The following is a 20,753-nucleotide window of genomic DNA, read 5'->3' on the forward strand; positions in this document are numbered from 1 at the left end:
CACAGTGGGAGCTGTCCCCCTCCACTCTGGGAGGGGGACAGAGTGCAATGAACCTTGGCGCGACCCTGGACAACACCCTGTAATCCTCTGCAAACATCAAAGCAGTGACGCGCTCCTGCAGGTCCAGGCTCTTCGTTGAAACCATACTAGTTTCAGATATAATAGAATGTGATTGTTAAACAAAAGGTTATTTCACTTGCCCAGCTGTCCACCTCCTTGACAATTCCTCGCCAGAAGATGCGTAGGTTGATTTTGGCAAATCATGCGCTTCACTCCGAAATGTGCAGCATGCATCTCTGTCAGCACGACTTCCTTCTCCTCCTTAGTAAGAATCACCCTCATGTGTTGTTGGCCATCCTTCCCCCATAGGTAAAATATGATTGCCTAACAAGTTGGAAGAGAAGAGTTGTTAAAAAGTCTAAGTACATTTGCACTTCTGATTTTCTCTCTGTTTCTCTCTCTCCGTCTGTCTTCCACCCCGTGGGTGGGGGGCGGTGGAAGTGAGAGAGGGAGAGAGAGGTGGGAAGAGAGACTGTAGACACCTTAGAGACTGTCACATCTGTCTAGCGAAGACATCCATTTGATGTAGTCAGTAGGTAGTCACCATCAAAAACACCGTCCTTGGTGAGCAATTCTCAGGTAATAAGTCTGCACGGACTGAGCGAGCGCTTCTGAGGTGAAATAGAACTAGAACTTCCCACACCAGGTCAAATAGAGCCAAGCAACCAGAGGTCAAATAGAGCCAAGCAACCAGCATAGCAACTGATGCTTTGGTTCATTACATAATCCGGTCAGAATGTTGCAAGTTCTAGCAACGGCCCTAGCAACAGAATTTAGAACTCAGCGAATCCCATTGTGACGTAGAGGGGGACACTATTTGGCATGACAGGCCCTAGCATTGGAATGTACCAGAGACCACCAAAAATAAAGCTGGTTTAAATGAATAAATTAATAAAACAAAAAAGTTGACCCTGACTTGGAAGAGTTCCAGTGTTGGATAGCCAGCTAGCTAACATAGCATCCCTCTCTGTTGGATAGCCGCAGCCAGCTAGCTAACATAGCATCCCTCTCTGTTGGATAGCCATAGCCAGCTAGCTAACATAGCATCCCTCTCTGTTGGATAGCCATAGCCAGCTAGCTAACATAGCATCCCTCTCTGTTGTATAGCCTTAGCCAGTTAGCTAACATGGCATCCCTCTCTGTTTGAGCCTGGTGTTTGAGTAGGCTAATCTAACTAGCTGCATTTGACTTCAGCTAAGTAAGAAAATAACTATATAGCTATCTTTTTCTCTCTCTCTCTCTCTTGCTTCTTCTTCATTTTTTAAACAAACTAATTGGGTTCAAAACTGTTCAACTATTGTCTTTCTCTTTCTTTGAGTCAATTACTCCCCACACTTTATGCACTGCAGTGCTAGCTAGCTGTAGTTTATGATTTCAGTTCTGATCCTTTGATTGGGTGGACAACATGTCAGTTTATGCTGTGAAAGCTCTGATAGGTTGGAGGACGTTCTCCGGAAGTTGTCATAATTACTGTGTAAGTCTATGGAAGAGGGTGAGAACCATGAGCCTCCTAGGTTTTGTATTGAAGTCAATGTACCCAGAGGAGGATGGAAACTAGCTGTCCTCCTGCTAAACGATGGTGCTGTTGAGGCTACTGTAGACCTTCATTGCAAAATAGTGTTTTAATGAATTATCTGTTGATGTGAATCTATTTAGTTATAGTTTCATCTAAAAAGGAAAACATTTGTATTTTAATGAAATTCACTGAGGAGGATGGTTCTCCAAGCTGCCTGCCCCCCAGGACATCTACAGCACCCGATGTCACAGTAAACCTAGAAGATAATCATCTAGAAGAAGGAGACAGTAAAGGTGCATCAAAGCTGGGACCAAGAGACTAAGAAACAGCTTCTATCTCCAGGCCATCAGACTGATAAACAGTCACCACTAGCTGGCCTCTGCCCAGTACCCTGCCCTGCACTGTTTCTTACCGGCTACCACCCGGTTACTCAACCCTGCACCGTAGAGACTGCTGCCCTATGTACATAGTCATTGACCACTGGCCACTTTAATACATTTTACATACATAATATGTATTTTAAACGAAAATGTAAATGCAACATGGAACAGTTTCAAATATTTTACTGAGTTACTGTACAGTTCATATGAGGAAATCAGTCAATTTAAATACATTAATTAGGCCTATAATCTATGGATTTTCACATGACTGGGAATACAGATATGAATCTGTTGGTCACAGATACGTTAAACAAAAATAAGGTAGGGGCGTGGATCATAAAACCAGTCAGTATCTGGTGTGACCACCATATGCCTCACGCAGCACGACACGTCTCCTTCACATAGAGTTGATCAGGCTGTTGATTGTGGCCTGTGGAATGTTGTCCCACTCCTCTTCAATGGCTGTGCGAAGTTGCTGGATATTGGTGGGAATTGGGACACGCTGTCTTTCACGTCATTCCAGAGCATCCCAAACATGCTCGCCAACACAACTCCATACAGTGGTGTAGTGGTGCCTGAAGAAGTGGGCTAATTTTGCCAATATATTCCCAAACGGCCCGCCCTATGAGAAACATACCTTCTGTACTTTTCAGTAGGCCAATAGTAGGTCTACTATTGAAACAGATGAGACAGATATTAAGAGGTTTCAGATTTTACCAAACGGTGTTCAGGTTTTTCATTCTCAAAGACAAACTTTTTTAAATCAGAAAAATAACAAAATAGTATGTTGTAAAACCAGAACAATGCTTAAGCCACATCAGGAAACTTTTCATGTCTGGGAACAATCTAGGAAATGTAAAGTTCCCCTTTAATTCAACTGTACAGCCACCCAGCACTGTTGTTTGGTTAGCAGTGTTTCTGTAGTACAGCCACCTAGCACTGTTGTTTTGTTAGCAGTGTTTCTGTAGTACAGCCACCTAGCACTGTTGTTTGGTTAGCAGTGTTTCTGTAGTACAGCCACCTAACACTGTTGTTTGGTTAGCAGTGTTTCTGTAGTACAGCCACCTAGCACTGTTGTTTGGTTAGCAGTGTTTCTGTAGTACAGCCACCTAGCACTGTTGTTTGGTTAGCAGTGTTTCTGTAGTACAGCCACCTAGCACTGTTGTTTGGTTAGCAGTGTTTCTGTAGTACAGCCACCTAACACTGTTGTTTGGTTAGCGGTGTATCTGTAGTACAGCCACCTAGCACTGTTGTTTGGCTAGTGGTGTTTCTGTAGTACAGCCACCTAACAGTGTTGTTTGGTTAGCAGTGTTTCTGTAGTACAGCTACCTAGCACTGTTGTTTGGCCTAGCTCAGACCCTGTTGCTAGGGGAAACCCTGGTCTGAACACGGCCTAGCTCAGACCCTGTTGCTAGGGGAAATCCTGGTCTGAACACGGCCTAGCTCAGACCCTGTTGCTAGGGGAAACCCTGGTCTGAACACGGTCTAGCTCAGACCCTGTTGCTAGGGGAAACCCTGGTCTGAACACGGCCTAGCTCAGACCCTGTTGCTAGGGGAAAACCTGGTCTGAACACAGCCTAACTCAGACCCTGTTGCTAGGGGAAACCCTGGTCTGAACACGGCCTAGCTCAGACCCTGTTGCTAGGGGAAACCCTGGTCTGAACACAGCCTAGCTCAGACCCTGTTGCTAGGGGAAACCCTGGTCTGAACACGGCCTAACTCAGACCCTGTTGCTAGGGGAAACACTGATGTGAACACGGCTTGGCTCAGACCCTGTTGCTACGGGAAACATTGGTCTGAACACAGCCTAGCTCAGACCCTGTTGCTAGGGGAAACATTGGTCTGAACACAGCCTAGCTCAGACCCTGTTGCTGGGGGCAACATTGGTCTGAACACAGCCTAGCTCAGACCCTGTTGCTAGGGGAAACCCTGGTCTGAACACAGCCTAGCTCAGACCCTGTTGCTAGGGGAAACACAGCCTAACTCAGACCCTGTTGCTAGGGAAACCCTGGTCTGAACACGGCCTAGCTCAGACCCTGTTGCTAGGGGAAACCCTGGTCTGAACACGGCCTAGCTCAGACCCTGTTGCTAGGGGAAACACTGATGTGAACACGGCCTAGCTCAGACCCTGTTGCTGGGGGAAACATTGGTCTGAACACAGCCTAGCTCAGACCCTGTTGCTAGGGGAAACACTGATGTGAACACGGCCAAAGCTCAAACCCTGTTGCTAGGGGAAACACTGATGTGAACACGGCCAAAGCTCAGACCCTGTTGCTAGGGGAAACACTGATGTGAGCACGGCCTAGCTCAGACCCTGTTGCTAGGGTAAACACTGATGTGAACACGGCCTAGCTCAGACCCTGTTGCTCGGGGAAACAATGATGTGAGCACGGCCTAACTCAGACCCTATTACTAGGGGAAACATTGGTCTGAATACAGCCTAGCTCAGACCCTGTTGCCAGGGGAAACATTGGTCTGAACACAGCCTAGCTCAGACCCTGTTGCTAGGGGAAACACTGATGTGAACACGGCCAAAGCTCAGACCCTGTTGCTAGGGGAAACACTGATGTGAACACGGCCAAAGCTCAGACCCTGTTGCTAGGGGAAACATTGGTCTGAACACAGCCTAGCTCAGACCCTGTTGCTAGGGGAAACAGTAATGTGAACACGGCCAAAGCTCAGACCCTGTTGCTAGGGGAAACACTGATGTGAACACGGCCTAGCTCAGACCCTGTTGCTAGGGGAAACACTGATATGAACACAGCCAAAGCTCAGACCCTGTTGCTAGGGGAAACATTGGTCTGAACACAGCCCCTGAGGTCTTAGTGATGGTTCTGTTTTAATAACGGTTGTCGTGGTTGCGTATGTAAATATATTAGTATCTGGTGTTTGCCAGATGTGTTGACCAGGAAATTACCTGAGCCACCGTCATACACACACACATGCACACTCACACGCACACACACACTAATGTAACAACATTGTAACAACATTAGTTAAAGGAACTAAAACCAATACAAAAAATGTCTGCTGGTTTCTCCCTTCACTGAAGACCTAGACAACCAGGTGAGTGGAGTTCCTAACTAATCAATTAAAACCTAGACAACCAGGTGAGTGGAGTTCCTAACTAATCAATGAAAACCTAGACAAACAGGTGCCGAAATCTGTCTGTTTAAGCTAGAGATATATGTGTCTTTGCATGGAATGCGTCTCAGTCCACCACATACGCAGATGTCACCCTTCCGTATCTGAGGTGAAAGGTCAGAGCTAGAGTAGAGGTTTGTCAGACCATGAGACATCTAAGGTGAAAGGTCAGAGCTAGAGCAGGTGTTTGTCAGACCATGAGACATCTGAGGTGAAAGGTCAGAGCTAGAGCAGGGGTTGTCAGACCATGAGACATCCCGAAAATCGGTCTTCTCACCGAAAATGCCTGTACGATTTGGCCTACAAATTATTATGATCCCTCTCAGGAACAGACGAGCCTCTCAGGAACAGACGAGCCTCTCAGGAACAGACGAGCCTCTCAGGAACAGACGAGCCTCTCAGTAATAGCAGTAAGGACTATCTGTTATTCAATGTGTTTCTATGGGCTAATAGCAGTAATGCCAAATAACTCCACCTTTCCTCACCTCACCTTTGTGTCAAGAACTGCAACGCTGCTGGGTTTTCCAGGCTCAACAGTTTCCCGTGTATCAAGAATGGTCCACCACCCAAAAGGACATCCAGCCAACTTGACAACTGTGGGAATAATTGGAGTCAACACGGGTCAGCATCCCTGTGGTACACTTTCAACACCTTGTAGAGTCCATACCCCGACGAATTGGGTCTGTTCTGAGGGGAAAAGGGTTTATATTATATTCATTAAATTATTAATATAATATTTGAGAACTAACAATCAATTAAATAAAAGCTAGAACATCAGGGAGAATTGAAAATTCCCAAAACAATTTAGTAGTTTAGAAGAATGTTTTCATTGTTTGAGCAAAAGAACACAGCATTAGTTAACATTAGCCTACCATGACAGTTAGAGACTAGAGGCCTCATAGTGAATTTCCCCCCCTTTTAGAGACTAGAGGCCTCATAGTGAATACACCCCAGTTAGAGACTAGAGGCCTCATAGTGAATACACCCCAGATATAGAGGCCTCATAGTGAATACACCCCAGATAGAGACTAGAGGCCTCATAGTGAATACACCCCAGATAGAGACTGGAGGCCTCATAGTGAATACACCCCAGTTAGAGTCTAGAGACCTCATAGTGAATACACCCCAGATATAGAGACCTCATAGTGATTACACCCCAGTTAGAGACTAGAGGCCTCATAGTGAATACACCCCAGATAGAGACTAGAGGCCTCATAGTGAATACACCCCAGTTAGAGTCTAGAGGCCTCATAGTGAATACACCCCAGATAGAGACTAGAGGCCTCATAGTGAATACACCCCAATTAGAGTCTAGAGGCCTCATAGTGAATACACCCCAGATATAGAGGCCTCATAGTGAATACACCCCAGATTAGAGGCCTCATAGTGAATACATCCCAGTTAGAGACTAGAGGCCTCATAGTGAATACACCCCAGATAGAGACTAGAGGCCTCATAGTGATTACACCCCAGTTATAGAGACCTCATAGTGAATACACCCCAGATATAGAGGCCTCATAGTGAATACATCCCAGTTAGAGACTAGAGGCCTCATAGTGAATACACCCCAGATAGAGACTAGAGGCCTCATAGTGAATACACCCCAGTTATAGAGACCTCATAGTGAATACACCCGAGATATAGAGACTAGAGGCCTCATAGTGAATACACCCCAGTTAGAGTCTAGAGGCCTCATAGTGATTACACCCCAGTTAGAGTCTAGAGACCTCATAGTGAATACACCCCAGATATAGAGACCTCATAGTGATTACACCCCAGTTAGAGACTAGATCTAGAGACATAATGCAGGCCAAGGAGCTGTTGTTTCTGATGAACCAACTGAGACATAATAAGGACTTAGTCTGTCTTGGTGTTGCGATACGATTAGAGGTGTACAGTTGTTTATAGAAGTGTCACAGCCGTCGTATGAACAATTGGACCCAGGCGCAGCGTGAGTAGAGTTCCACATTTTAAATGAGAGTGAGACTTCCAAAAACAACAAAGATACAACGATCGTGAAATACGTAGCGCACACACAGGCACTCACACAAAACATTATCCCACCTAGCAGATTATCAGCTGCCTCCAATTGGGAACCACACACACACACACACACACACACACACACACACATAGACATATAATACCCAGAACCCCCCTAGTCACGCCCAGAACCCAAGGGCTCTCTATGGTCAGGGCGTGACAAGAAGCAGTTCAATCTTTGATGGATTAATTTTGGTTCTGATTATAATTCCCTGTGTCAGATTCAATAGTTACTATATCAGCTAATTGTTCATTACTGCTTAGCTTGTTGGCCAGTAAACGACTGAGACGATTATCATGGAAGTAATGATTGAGTCTTACTCAATGGATGACAAATTGTGCACTCTGTCTTCCCAATAAATGAAGTTCTGTCTTGACTTTGGAAGAGTCAAATCTACCTGCTACAGAGAGTGTTTGGTGAGAACGTTCTATCGCAGTTAAAAACATTATAATATCTTCTTTAATTGTAATTCATGCAGTTACATCATTTAAAAAATATATAAAACCATTGGTGGCATCCCATAGACCAAATTGTTATTGATCATTATGAATTAATTTAGTTACATTTCAAATCCATCACAGAATGTAGGATTTTGTTGAAATGAAACGTTGAAACGCCATCTTGTGGCTCTTTTAGGAGATTCTGACATTTTGAAGTTGAAATGAAACGTTGAAACGCCATCTTGTGGCTCTTTTAGGAGATTCTGACATTTTGAAGTTGAAATGAAACGTTGAAACGCCATCTTGTGGCTCTTTTAGGAGATTCTGACATTTTTAAGTTGAAATGAAACGTTGAAACGCCATCGTGTGGCTCTTTTAGGAGATTCTGACATTTTTAAGTTGAAATGAAACGTTGAAACGCCATCGTGTGGCTCTTTTAGGAGATTCTGACATTTTGAAGTTGGCAGTAGTAGGCGTGGTGATCAGACAAGCTCATATGTCGAATTTAAAGTTTTTTTTGATTAAAGAAAATATAGGTGTCAGAACAGAACGATTTATTTATAACGTTTGAGTAAAAAGTGTACTCTTTTTACTTGTTCAAGAAGAGTGATTCTGCCATCTTGGTCTTTTATCCAAGATGGTGAATTTGTGTTTCCTACTGCGCATCATTATGACCTTTAGTTTGTTAGGGGCTTTATGAAAAGCAGCCAGTTGGTACAACTGTTTTTCTAATCTACGTGAGTCCTTTTGGAGCAGGTGTGTTTCTGGGAGCATTGCTATATCATCTTGTTAAGATATCGAGACAGCTGGAACATGTAACAGGCGAGTTTAGGCCTATGAGACAGTTCAACGGCAGACAGAGACTGGAAGTAGTTAAGTAATTACACACTGCTCAAAAAAATATATAGGGAACACTAAAATAACACATCCTAGATCTGAATGAATTAAATATTCTTATTAAATACTTTTTTCTTTACATAGTTGAATGTGCTGACAACAAAATCACACAAAAATTATCCATGGAAATCAAATTTATCAACCCATGGAGGTCTGGACTCAAAATTAAAGTGGAAAACCACACTACAGGCTGATCCAACTTTGATGTAATGTCCTTAAAACAAGTCAAAATGAGGCTCAGTAGTGTGTGTGGCCTCCATGTGCCTGTATGACCTCCCTACAACGCCTGGGCAAGCTCCTGATGACAGTCTGTGGTGCAACGTGGCGTTGGTGGATGGAGCGAGACATGATGTCCCAGATGTGCTCAATTGGATTCAGGTCTGAGGAACGGGCGGGCCAGTCCATAGCATCAATGCCTTCCTCTTGACACACTCCAGCCACATGAGGTCTAGCATTGTCTGGCATTAGGAGGAACCCAGGGCCAACCGCACCAGCATATGGTCTCACAAGGGGTCTGAGGATCCCATCTCGGTACCTAATGGCAGTCAGGCTACCTCTGGCGAGCACATGGAGGGCTGTGCGCCCCCCCAAAGAAATGCCACCCCACACCACGACTGACCCACTGCCAAACCGGTCATGCTGGAGGATGTTGCAGGCAGCAGAACGTTCTCCACTGCGCCTCCAGACTGTCACGTCTGTCACGTGCTCAGTGTGAACCTGCTTTCATCTGTGAAGAGCCAGTGGCGAATTTGCCACTGGCAAATTCGCCACTTTATGGCCTTCCTGTGACATCGGGTGGTGTAGGTGTCCTGGAGGGCATGTAGTTTGCCCCCGGTGCTGCGTTGTGCAGACCTCACTACCCTCTGGAGAGCCTTACGGTTGTGGGCGGAGCAGTTGCCGTACCAGGCGGTGATACAGCCCGACAGGATGCTCTCGAATGTGCATCTGTAGAACTTACTACCCTCTCCACTACTGTTCCATTGATGTGGATAGGGGGGTGTTCCCTCTGCTGTTTCCTGAAGTCCACAATCATCTCCTTAGTTTTGTTGACGTTGAGTGTGAGGTTATTTTCCTGACACCACACTCCGAGGGCCCTCACCTCCTCCCTGTAAGCCATCTCGTTGTTGTTGGCAATCAAGCCTACCACTGTTGTGTCGTCCGCAAACTTGATGATTGAGTTGGAGGCGTGCGTGGCCACGCAGTTGTGGGTGAACAGGGAGTACAGGAGAGGGTTCAGAACGCACCCTTGTGGGGCCCCAGTGTTGAGGATCAGCGGGGTGGAGATGTTGTTACCTACCCTCACCACCTGGGGGCGGCCCGTCAGGAAGTCCAGTACCCAGTTGCACAGGGCGGGGTCGAGACCCAGGGTCTCGAGCTTGATGACGAGTTTGGAGGGTACTATGGTGTTAAATGCTGAGCTGTAGTCGATGAACAGCATTCTCACATAGGTATTCCTCTTGCCCAGATGGGTTAGGGCAGTGTGCTGTGTGGTTGAGATTGCATCATCTGTGGACCTATTTGGGCGGTAAGCAAATTGGAGTGGGTCTAGGGTGTCAGGTAGGGTGGAGGTGATATGGTCCTTGACTAGTCTCTCAAAGCACTTCATGATGACGGAAGTGAGTGCTACGGGGCGGTAGTCGTTTAGCTCAGTTACCTTAGCTTTCTTGGGAACAGGAACAATGGTGGCCATCTTGAAGCATGTGGGAACAGCAGACTGGGATGGGGATCGATTGAATATGTCCGTAAACACACCAGCCAGCTGGTCTGCACATGGTCTGGGGATGCCGTCTGGGCCTGCAGCCTTGCGAGGGTTAACACGTTTAAATGTTTTACTCACCTCGGCTGCAGTGAAGGAGAGTCCGCATGTTTTGGTTGCGGGCCGTGTCAGTGGCACTGTATTGTCCTCAAAGCGGGCAAAAAAGTTTTTTAGTCTGCCTGCGAGCAAGGCATCCTAGTCCGTGACTGGGCTGGATTTCTTTTTGTAATCCGTGATTGACTGTAGACCCTGCCACATACCTCTTGTGTCTGAGCCGTTGAATTGCGATTCTACATTGTCTCTATACTGACGCTTAGCTTGTTTGATTGCCTTGCGGAGGGAATAGCTACCCCCACCTGTGGACGTCGGGCCCTCATACCACCCTCATGGAGTCTGTTTCTGACCACTTGAGCAGACACATGCACATTTGTAGGGCTCTGGCAGTGCTCCTCCTGCTCCTCCTTGGACGAAGGCGGTGGTAGCGGTCCTGCTGCTGGGTTGTTGCCCTCCTACGGCCTCCTCCACGTCTCCTGATGTACTGGCCTGTCTCCTGGTAGTGCCTCCATGCTCTGGACACTACGCTGACAGACACAGCAAACCTTGCCACAGCTCGCATTGATGTGCCATCCTGGATGTGCTGCACTACCTGAGCCACTTGTGTGGGTTGTAGACTCAGTCTCATGCTACCACTGGAGTGAAAGCACCGCCAGCATTCAAAAGTGACCAAAACATCAGCCAGGAAGCACAGGAACTGAGAAGTGGTCTGTGGTCTGTGGTCACCACCTGCAGAACCACTCCTTTATTGGGGTGTCTTGATAATTGCCTATAATTTCCACCTGTTGTCTATTCCATTTGCACAACAGCATGCGAAATTTATTGTCAATCAGTGTTGCTTCCTAAGTGGACAGTTTGATTTCACAGAAGTGTGATTGACTTGGAGTTACATTGTGTTGTTTAAGTGTTCCCTTTATTTTTTTGAGCAGTGTATATACAGTGCCTTGCGAAAGTATTCGGCCCCCTTGAACTTTGCGACCTTTTGCCACATTTCAGGCTTCAAACATAAAGATATAAAACTGTATTTTTTTGTGAAGAATCAACAACAAGTGGGACACAATCATGAAGTGGAACGACATTTATTGGATATTTCAAACTTTTTTAACAAATCAAAAATTGAAAAATTCAATATTCAATATTATCGCTTGCACAGTGATCCTTGGGAAGTTTAAAGCTTGGGAAATCTTTTTGTATCCAAATCCGGCTTTAAACTTCTTCACAACAGTATCTCGGACCTGCCTGGTGTGTTCCTTGTTCTTCATGATGCTCTCTGCGCTTTTAACGGACCTCTGAGACTATCACAGTGCAGGTGCATTTATACGGAGACGTGATTACACACAGGTGGATTGTATTTATCATCATTATTCATTTAGGTCAAAATTGGATCATTCAGAGATCCTCACTGAACTTCTGGAGAGAGTTTGCTGCACTGAAAGTAAAGGGGCTGAATAATTTTGCACGCCCAATTTTTCAGTTTTTGATTTGTTAAAAAAGTTTGAAATATCCAATAAATGTCGTTCCACTTCATGATTGTGTCCCACTTGTTGTTGATTCTTCACAAAAAAATACAGTTTTATATCTTTATGTTTGAAGCCTGAAATGTGGCAAAAGGTTGCAAAGTTCAAGGGGGCCGAATACTTTCGCAAGGCACTGTAAGATGCTTCCTGTATGTGTCACGCCCTGATCTGTTTCACTTGTCCTTGTGCTTGTCTCCACCCCCCTCCGGGCGTCGTCCATCTTCCCCACTTATCCCCTGGGTATTTATACCTGTGTTTTCTGTCTGTCTGTTGACAGTTTGTCTTGTTTGTCAAGATTACATTCTGTCAGTTACTGTCTTTCCCCAGACTCTTTTTTTTCTCGCCCTCCTCGTTTTTTGACCATTGCCTGCCTGACCCTGAACCCGCCCACCTGACCCTGAACCCGCCCACCTGACCCCTCTGCCTGACCCTGAGCCTGCCTGCCGTCCTGCACATGTGCCTTTGTTGCTGTAATAAACATTGTTACTTCAACACGGTCTGTGTCTGGGTCTTACCCTGATAAGACTAGTGAATTAAATTGAGATTAACTCTCACTAGCTAGCCAGCTAATGCCAGCTAACCGGCAAAAAAAGCTAGGGTAAACAAACAGTGACGAAAGTAAAATGAGACTAGACTAGCTTTTCTGTTAGCAGGTCTGTTATTGGTACAAAACAAAGAGATATGAATACTTTGAATGAATATTGATAAGAAATAGATGACAATAGGTATTAATCTCTATATTATTACTTTCCACCGTTTCAGGGAAAAGCAAAAGGCTGAAAAGTGTCAATATTTTCAAGGAGCAGGAGCTAGCCGTCTTGATACAGGAAGAGCTAATGTCCTGCTGGCCACACCCTCAGATGAAGCAATACTTCCTGTCTTCCCCCAAAAAAGTCCAACATACAAAAACGCAGCGGAATAAAACAATTGATTTTCCTTCACCCAAAGAATCTAAGTGTCATGAGATATACATTCGGAAGGCATTCAGAACCCTTTTTCAAGATGTTGTTACATTACAGCCTTCTAAAATGGATTCAACTGTTGGTTTGTTTTTTGTTGCCTTTTTAACATTTTAATACATTTGCAAAAAATTCTAAAAACCTGTTTTCGCTTTGTCATTCTGGGTTTTTTTTTTTTTTTTTTTTTTTTTTTACCTTTATTTAACCCAAATACTAATTGAGTGTATGTAAACTTCTGACCCACTGGGAATGTGATTAAAGAAATAAAAGCTGAAATAAATAATTCTCTCTACTATTATTCTGACATTTCACATTCTTAAAATAAAGTGGTGATCTTAACTGACCTAAAGACAGGGAATTTATACAAGGATTAAATGTCAGGAATTATGAAAAACTGAGTTTAAAACAGCATGATAATCCAAACATGTTTATTTTTTATATTTATTTAACTAGGCAAGTCAGTTAAGAACAAATTCTTATTTTCAATGACGGTCTAGGAACAGTGGGTTAACTGCCTGTTCAGGGGCAGAACGACAGATTTGTACCTTGTCAGCTCGGGGGTTGGAACTTGCAACCTTCCGGTTGCTGGTCCAACGCTCTAACCACTAGGCTACCCTGCCGCCCCATTGGGTTGTTGTGTGTCGATTGCTGACGACTTTTTGCTGAGAAATGTTTATTTATTTAATCCATTTAGGAATAAGGCTCTAACATAACAAAATGTGGGAAAGGTCAAGGGGTCTGAATACTTTTCCAGAAGGCATTTTAAAGAAAAGTTAGAAGCGTTAGAGGAAGGCCCTAAAAATGGCCAAAGACTCCAGCCACCCTAGTCATAGACTGTTCTCTCTGCTACCACACGGCAAGTGGTACCGGAGTAACAAGTCTAGGTCCAAAAGGCTTCTAAACAGCTTCTACCCCCAAGCCATAAGACTCCTGAACATCTAGTCAAATGGCTACCCAGACCCCTCTTTTACACTGCTGCTACTCTCTGTTATTATCTATACAAAGTCACTTTAACTCTACCTACCTGTACTTATTACCTCGACTAACCTGTACCCCCCGCACATTGACTCTGTACCAGTACCCCCTTGTATATAGTCTCATTACTAACCAGTGCCCCCAGACATTGACTCTGTACTGGTACCCACTGTATATAGCCTCCACATTGACTCTGTACCGGTACCCCCTGTATATAGCCTCCACATCAACTCTGTACCGGTACCCCATGTATATAGTCTCCACATTGACTCTGTACCGGTACCCCTGTATATAGTCTCCACATTGACTCTGTACCGGTACCCCCTGTATATAGCCTCCACATTGACTCTGTACCGGTACCCCCTGTATATAGTCTCCACATTGACTCTGTACTGGTACCCCCTGTATATAGCCTCCACATTGACTCTGTACTGGTACCCCCTGTATATAGCCTCCACATTGACTCTGTACTGGTACCCACTGTATATAGTCTCCACATTGACTCTGTACCGGTACCCCCTGTATATAGTCTCCACATTGACTCTGTACTGGTACCCCCCTGTATATAGCCTCCACATTGACTCTGTACTGGTACCCCCTGTATATAGCCTCCACATTGACTCTGTACCTGTACCCCCTGTATATTTCCTCCACATTGACTCTGTACCGTAATACCCTGTATATAGCCTCCACATTGACTCTATACAGGTACTCCCTGTATATTGCCTCCACATTGACTCTATACCGTAATACCCTGTATATAGCCTCCACATTGACTCTGTACCGTAATACCCTGTATATAGCCTCCACATTGACTCTGTACCTGTACCCCCTGTATATTTCCTCCACATTGACTCTGTACCGGTACCCCCTGTATATAGCCTCCACATTGACTCTATACAGGTACTCCCTGTATATAGCCTCCACATTGACTCTATACCGTAATACCCTGTATATAGCCTCCACATTGACTCTATACAGGTACTCCCTGTATATAGCCTCCACATTGACTCTATACCGTAATACCCTGTATATAGCCTCCACATTGACTCTATACAGGTACCCCCTGTATATAGCCTCCACATTGACTCTATACAGGTACTCCCTGTATATTTCCTCCACATTGACTCTATACCGTAATACCCTGTATATAGCCTCCACATTGACTCTATACAGGTACTCCCTGTATAAAGACTTGCTTTTTATTTTACTGCTGCTGTTTAATTATTTGTTACTTTGATTTTCAATTTCATACTTAACCCTTTTTTTCTTAACTTCTTAAAGCTTTGTTGGTGTCACGCCCTGGCCATAGAGAGGGTTTTATTCTCTATTGTGGTTAGGCCAGGGTGTGACTAGGGTGGGCATTCTAGTTTCTTTAGTTCTATGTTTTCAATTTCTTTGTGTTTGGTCGGGTATGGTTCTCAATCAGAGGCAGGTGTCTATCGTTGGCTAAAGAATGTATGGCTAAATGTATCTAACTTATGGCTGAAATGTTGCTCATAACTCCCTCTGATTTTGTTGGTCCTTCTATCTTTGGTATTGTAGCAACCTACTGAGGTCATTGCGGTATTTTAAGGATCATTTGGCATTTTTGGCTACATTCTGTTTTGTTTTGATGACACATTTGACATTGACCTTTCCTCCTACAGAACCTGGTAATCCTGCAGACTCCTAGATGACATCCGCTGTCATCCGCTGTTCCAAATGATATGAAAATCATCCTCCTCACCCACTCTATTTCTCTCTCTCTCTGTGTCTCTCTCTTTCTGACTCTCTCTCTTTCTGACTCTCTCTCTCTCTGTGTCTCTCTCTTTCTGACTCTCTCTTTCTGACTCTCTCTCTCTGTGTCTCTCTCTTTCTGACGCTCTCTCTTTCTGACTCTCTCTCTTTCTGACTCTCTCTCTTTCTGACTCTCTCTCTTTCTGACTCTCTCTCTTTCTGACTCTCTCTCTTTCTGACTCTCTCTCTTTCTGTCTCTCTCATATATACAGTGGGCTCCAAAATTACTGGCACCCCTTAAACAAATATAAACAATATAATTATAGAGATAAACTCAAAATACCAACGTGAGAAATACTGTACTTTATTAATGTTTCAATGGAACCAACCAAAATAATTTCTTGATTTAATTTAAAATCAATGTCCTCCAAATCAAGGTTTCACAAGTAATGGCACCCTTAAAGATTATTGTAAATAACATCTACCAAAATTAAACCACAAATTAAATTCCACTTATTAAAGTTTATCTAAGTCTTAAGGAACTATATTGAGCCATTACAACACTTCCTGTTTCACTAGGGTATAAAAATGAGGTAACACACATGCAATATCCCGCTGTTGTCCAACACCATGAAGAAAACAACAGAACTGGCAGTTCAAAAGAGACAGATGGTCGTAGACCTTCATGAATCTGGTAACGGCTACAAGAAGATCCACAAACGATTGAATATACCACTGAGCACTGTCAGGGCAATTATTAGAAAATTAGAAAGATATGGAATAGTTGAAAACCTCACGGGTAGACGACACAAATGCATTTTGCCCCCCAGGAGAGGGAGGAGGATGGTGAGAGAAGCAACAAAATCCCCAAGAATCACTGTGAAATAATTGCCTTGGTGGCGTATTGGGGTCACCAGGTTTCAAAAAGCACCATCAGACGCCACCTCCACAACCACAGGCTCTTTGGAAGGGTTGCCAGAAGAAAGCTCTTTCTGACCACAAGACACAGACGCAAGCGTTTGGAGTTTACCAAATGTCATTTAAATTAAATTATGACTGGAAGAAGGTGCTCTGGTCAGATGAGAACGTTTTGCATCGGCATGTTTGGCGTCGATTTTCCCAAAACGTATTTTCGACCATCATTTGCAAATAAATTCATAAAAAATCCTACAATGTGATTTCTGGATTTTTTTTTCTCATTTTGTCTGTCATAGTTGAAGTGCACCTATGATGAAAATTACAGGCCTCTCTCATCTTTTTAAGTGGGAGAACTTGCACAATTGGTGGCTGACTAAATACTTTTTTGCCCCACTGTAAATGTTGAAGAGGGTGGTGCTTAAGCTGCATCCCTGTTTCACCCCACGGCCATGTGTAAAGAAACGTGTGTTTTTTTGTCAATTTTAACCGCACACATGTTGTTTGTGTACAAATCTTGTGTACAAATCTTTCAAGGTAAAGATAACTGAACTAAATGACTATCGCCCCATAGGACTCACTTCTGTCATCATGAAGTGCTTTGAGAGATCCCAACAGGTCCACAGATGATACAATCGCCATGACACTGCATACTGCCCTATCCCATCTGGACAAGAGGAATACCTATGTAAGAATGCTGTTCATTGTCTACAGCTCAGCATTCAACACCATAGTACCCTCCAAGCTCATCATAAAGCTTAAGGCCCTGGGTCTCAACCCCGCCTTGTGCATCTGGGTCCTGGACTTTCTGACGGGCCGCCCCTAGGTGGTGAGGGTAGGTAACAACATCTCCACCCCGCTGATCCTCAACACTGGGGCCACACAAGGGTGCGTTCTGAGCCCTCTCCTGTACTCCCTGTTCACCCACGACTGCGTGGCCACGCACGCCTCCAACTCAATCATCAAGTTTGCAGACGACACTACAGTAGTAGGCTTGATTACCATCAATGACGAGACAGCCTACATGGAGGAGGTGAGGGCCCTCGGAGTGTGGTGTCAGGAAAATAACCTCACACTCAACATCAACAAAACAAAGGAGATGATCGTGGACTTCAGGAAACAGCAGAGGGAGCACCCCCCCTCCCCCCCCCCTATCCACATCGACGTGACAGTAGTGGAGAAGGTGGAAAGTTTTAAGTTCCTCGGCGTACACATCACATCACGGACAAACTGAAATGGTCCACCCACACAGACAGCATGGTGAAGAAGGTGCAACAGAGCCTCTTCAACCTCAGGAGGCTGAATATATTTGGCTTGTCACCTAAAACCCTCACAAAATGTTACAGATGTACAATTGAGAGCATCCTGTCAGGTTGTATCACCGCCTGGTACAGCAACTACACAGTCCTCAACCATAAGGCTCTCCAGAGGGTAGTGAGGTCTGCACAACGCATCACCAGGGGGCAAACTACCTGCCCTCCAGGACACCTACACCACCCGATGTCACAGGAAGGACAAAAAGATCATGAAGGACAACAACCACCCGAGCCAGTGCCTGTTCACCTCGTTGTCATCCAGAAGGTGACGTCAGTACAGGTGCACAAAGCTGGGCAGGGAGATTGAAAAACAGCTTCTATCTCAAGGCCATCAGACTGTTAAACAGCCACCACTAACATAGAGAGGCAGCTGCCAACATACAGACTCAAATATCTGGCCTCTTTAATAAATGGACTTAATCAAGGAATCACTAGTCACTTTTCATCTCATATGCATATACTGTATTCTATACCATCTACTGCATCTTGCCTATGCAGTTCGGCCATCGCTCATCCATATATTTATATGTACATATTCTTATTCATCCCTTTACATTTGTGTGTATTAGGTAGTTGTTGGGGAATTGTTAGATATTACTGCATAGTCGGAACTAGAAGCACAAGCATTTCGCTACACTCAAATTAACATCTGCTAACCGTGTGTATGTGACAAAGACAATTTGATTTGATTTACATGGATTGGATCATGTTGTATGTTTTTTCTCAACACCACTTTCCATCAGTTTGTATAGCAGACCCTTGTATCAAATATAGTCAAAAGCTGTTTTGAAATCAACAAAGCATGATAAGACTTTGCCTTTGTTTGTTTGTTTGTCAATAAGGGTGTGCAGGGTGAATACGTGGTCTGCCGTACGATTATTTGGTAAAAAGCCAATTTGACATTTGCTCAGTACACTGTTTTCACTGAGGAAATATACGAGTCTGCTGTTCATGATAATGCAGAGGATTTTCCCAAGGTCGCTGTTGACGCAGATCCCACTGTAGTTGTTGGGGTCAAATTTGCCTCCACTTTTGTGGATTGGGGTGATCAGTCCTTGGTTCCAAATTTTGGGGAAGATGCTGAGGATGATGTTAAAACCTTTAAATATAGCCAATTGGAATTTGTGGTCTGTGTATATTTTCTCATTGCTCTCTGTCTCTCTAGATATTATTCAACAACACCACTGACAGTACAGCAGCCCGCTCTGTTCGTCTATATCAACCTTGTCACACACTGTGGGAGGGATTAAAATAGACACTGTGTGTTGTGTGTGTGTGTTGTGTGTGTGTGTGTGTGTGCCAACCATCTAATCCAGGTCTCCTCCCTCATCCTCTTATCTCCTCTCTCCTCCTCGTGCTCTTGAACTTGAGGCATCTCTCCCTCTCTCTCTCTCTCTCTCTCTCTCTAATTATACAAATTATTACGAATCTCATCTATTTCTACAACTTATTTTCTTCTAATCTGATTTAACCGTACAACCAAAAAGTTATTTTTTAATTAATTTTCATGATATAGCCAATTGTGACTATGTGGTTGTGGTAACCATTGACAACTCTCTCTCACCACTAAGCTGTGATGTTCTACAATATTCCTGGCATTTTAAATTATAATGGTATGCACAGTTATCTTCTTCCTATGAAGCATTTTCCAGACAGCTACATTATGCAATGTTACACGACAGAAGACATCGATTAAAGAAGCAAGCAGCAATTCAACACAAAAAGCTCTGCATTTTGACAGTCAGCAACAGTCGGCCAACCAGACAGTTAGCCTAGCCAGCCAGTAAACCAGACAGTTAGTGTCACGTTCTGACCATCGTTCGTGTGTGTTTTCCTTGTTTTAGTGTTGGTCAGGACGTGAGCTGGGTGGGCATTCTATGTTGGATGTCTTGTTTGTCTATTTCTATGTCTGGCCTGATATGGTTCTCAATCAGAGGCAGGTGTTAGTCATTGTCTCTGATTGGGAACCATATTTAGGTAGCCTGGGTTTCACTGTGTGTTTGTGGGTGATTGTCCTTAGTGTCCTCTGTGTTAGTTTGCACCAGTTTAGGCTGTTTCGGTTTTCACATTATGTTTATTGTTTTTGTATTGATTCGTGTTTACGTTGTTAAATAAACATGGATCGCAATAGCCACGCTGCATTTTGGTCCGACTCTCCTTCTCACCAAGAAAACGTTACAGAATCACCCACCACAAACGGACCAAGCGGTGTGTCAACAGGCAGGAGAAGGAACAGAGGCAGGAGCAGCAGCAGCAGTGGGAGAGGCTGCATTACTTGGAGAAATGGACTTGGGAGGACGATTTGGACGGTAAAGGACCCTGGGCACAGCCTGGAGAATATTGCCGCCCCAAAGAGGAACTGGAGGCGGCGAAAGCAGAGAGGCGCTGGTATGAGGAGGCAGCACGACGACGCGGATGGAAGCCTGAGAGTCAGCCCCAAAGATTTCTTGGGGGGGGGGGCTAACACGGAGTATGGCTACGCGAGGTAGGAGACCTGCGCAAACTCCCTGTGCTTACCGGGAGGCTAGAGAGACCGGGCAGGCACCGTGTTATGCTGTGGTGCTCACGGTGTCTCCAGTGCGGGTGCATAGGTACATTCCAGCTCCGCGTATCTGCCGGGCTAGAGTGAGCATCGAGCCAAGTGCCATGAAGCCGGCTCTACGCAGCTGGTCCCCAGTGCGTCTCCTTGGGCCGGCTTACATGGCACCAGCCTTGCGCTCGGTGTCTCCGGTTCGCCTGCATAGCCCAGTGCAGGCTATTCCACCTCGCCGCACTGTCAGGGCGACCGTGAGCATTCAACCAGGTAAGGTTGGGCAGGCTCGGTGCTCAAGAGCTCCAGTGCGCCTGCACGGTCCGGTCTACCCAGTACCACCTCCACACCCCAGCCCTCCCGTAGCAGCTCCCCGCACCAGGCTTCCTGTGTGTGTCCTCGGCCCAGTACCACCAGTGCCAGCACCACGCATCAGGCCTACAGTGCGCCTCGCCTGTCCAGCGCTGCCGGAGCCTTCCTCCTCTCCAGCGCTGTCGGAGTCTCCCGCCTGTTTAGCGCTGCCAGAGCTTT

Source organism: Oncorhynchus clarkii, chromosome 20, assembly GCF_045791955.1.
Source record: "Oncorhynchus clarkii lewisi isolate Uvic-CL-2024 chromosome 20, UVic_Ocla_1.0, whole genome shotgun sequence".
Taxonomy (NCBI): domain Eukaryota; kingdom Metazoa; phylum Chordata; class Actinopteri; order Salmoniformes; family Salmonidae; genus Oncorhynchus; species Oncorhynchus clarkii.